General features: G+C 35.7%; 1 non-coding gene across 1 annotated transcript; it reads left to right on the plus strand.

The window, feature by feature from the left end:
- Positions 1 to 234: 234 nt before the first annotated feature.
- Positions 235 to 399, plus strand: LOC129907914 (U1 spliceosomal RNA). Its single transcript, XR_008771200.1, has one exon. It is a non-coding gene; the product is annotated as a U1 spliceosomal RNA (small nuclear RNA).
- The last annotated feature ends 1,405 nt before the right edge of the window (positions 400 to 1,804 follow it).

Here is a 1,804-nt window from a genome sequence, read left to right on the forward strand (position 1 = left end):
CCTGCCATACAAACTTGTATAATCTGTAGAACATCCCTAAACCCTTAGTTAATGATTTATTGCTATATTTCGTTTACTAGAAATGAGAAGTCATAAATGAATGTTAAAAACATCCCTAAGAAATTATTATTTTGTAAGGATATTCGAAAAGGATTCTTTTTATTTTGCGAGTACAATTCACAGTTGGTTTTTACAATCAAAATTATATGATATCAAATGATAGGTGATTAAAGCATACTTACCTGGCGTAGGGGTTACCGTGATCATTAAGGCGGTTCCCCCGGAGTGAGGCTTGGCCATTGCACATTCCGGCTGAGTTGACCTCTGCGATTGTTCCTAATGTGAATAACTCGTGCGTGTAATTTTTGGTAGCCGGGGATGGCGTTCGCGCCGCCCCGACATAAAAAAGAAAAATAATTAGTTTTTGATATCAATATATCATCCTTAACATCAAAAGTCAGAAATCAAGCATCCTTGAGTGCTGTTTGTTGAAAGATGGGGAACCGTCAAACCAACTGGATGCTGTTGTCATGTGTTCTTTCTGCTGTTTGTTCTTTATCGGCTTTGTCTTTCTGGGTATCCGTATCCGCCAATAGTAGATACCTATCAGTTCCCAATTTTGCATTGTTTCCAGTATGTTAGATAAGTATCCGGAGTAGATTAGATTAGATGTCATGTAAATAAGATTTTCATGAAACAAAACTGACAGTTGGTGAATAAAGGCAAATCTGGGTTTCACGACCAGATTTATTATCATCTACTAGTAGTTTTAAGAAATAACGGTAAATGATTGAAAAGTTAAACTGAGAAAGGCGATAGCCCACCCAAACCAAAAACTGTGGAGCCATCATGAAAGACTTTACTACATCCCTCCAACAGTCCTTGTAACTTTAAATTTAATGTATACAGGAGGAAAGTGGTGAGAACCGCACATGGGCGAAAAAGTAAAAATACTCAGGCTTCCCATTTCTTATGAAAACAAACCTAAGATTTATTTCTAGAAATACCCTTAGCTGACATTTGTCGATTACAGATGATAGCAACATTTTTCCGCCACTTCATTCAACTTCCACTCTCACGCGATTATTTATATCATCCTCATTAGAGCTGTAGCAAATCGTATGTATTCGTTACTAAAATGCGGGTATTCACTTCAGTAACGAATAACGAAACGTTACTTTCTAAACAGTATCGTTACTCGTATGTTTCGTTACTGGGTACTGAAGTAACGAAACATACGAAACGTACGAGATACGAAACATACGAGTAACGGCGCGATTCCAGTTTCAATACTAAATCCGATGTAAGAGATACGAAATGGAATGATACACTCAATTTGTCGCATTTCGCATCTCGTGTCGGTATCGTAACCATAGTCAGAATGCTAACTGTAGATAATTATCTGGAGTTTACTTTTGTCTCGATTAAAACAGTAGTGCCAAGGTTCAATAATCATTGTGTTGTCGATAATTTATACAGAAATATCAAAAGAGACGTGTTTGTATTTTCTCTATTTGGCCGAAATATGTATATCCACGACGCAACCAATCTGTTTATGGCCATGGTGTTAATGGTATTTATATTTAGCTTAAGAATGTACAAAAGTTTTTTGGTTTTTCAAAAAATTAGTTTATTTTCAGTGCAAAATTTTCAACACAAAAAAAAGCAGAGAAAACGAGGTTTGAAAATCACTCTCAATAAAAAAAATACATGAAAAATTGTTCGACATGGTTGTATTGAAGTGTTAATATTTCGAGATCTGCGCGTTGAACTTTTGAAATAAAGGTCTCTAAAGAATTGTCTT

The sequence above is a fragment of the Episyrphus balteatus genome, chromosome 1 (assembly GCF_945859705.1).
Source record: "Episyrphus balteatus chromosome 1, idEpiBalt1.1, whole genome shotgun sequence".
Classification (NCBI taxonomy): domain Eukaryota; kingdom Metazoa; phylum Arthropoda; class Insecta; order Diptera; family Syrphidae; genus Episyrphus; species Episyrphus balteatus.